Source organism: Eutrigla gurnardus (assembly GCF_963514095.1).
Source record: "Eutrigla gurnardus genome assembly, chromosome: 5".
In the NCBI taxonomy this organism is placed as follows: Eukaryota; Metazoa; Chordata; class Actinopteri; order Perciformes; family Triglidae; genus Eutrigla; species Eutrigla gurnardus.
In genome coordinates, this window is record NC_139919.1 from 16018385 (window position 1) to 16018778 (window position 394).

Consider the following 394-nt stretch of genomic DNA (forward strand, 5'->3'; position numbering starts at 1 on the left):
TTATACAAAAAAAAAATGAAACAGTATCTCCATTCTCTAGATGTTTCTTGTAGAGTCTGCGTGGCGTTTTGATAATTTAGCTTTACATTTTCACACTGCGTTACATTCCTGGGTTCAACCTGTTAGAGGACGTGTGTTGACGAAGGAAGCTGAATATGACTCAGGAAATACCCGAGTGTCAAGCTGAGCGTGAGCTGAGCTGAAACGTACAACATTCGATCGGAGGTCTCTACATAGCCTTATCCAACTGTCCGTTATAGAACAGAAATCTGCATTGAAGTCTGGCTATGATTTATAAAATGCTTCACAGGATGAGGATCTTCATTTTAATAGACTGTATTGTTAGAGACAAATGAGATATTGTACGTTTAACCACTTTTTCTCAAGGTAGTTT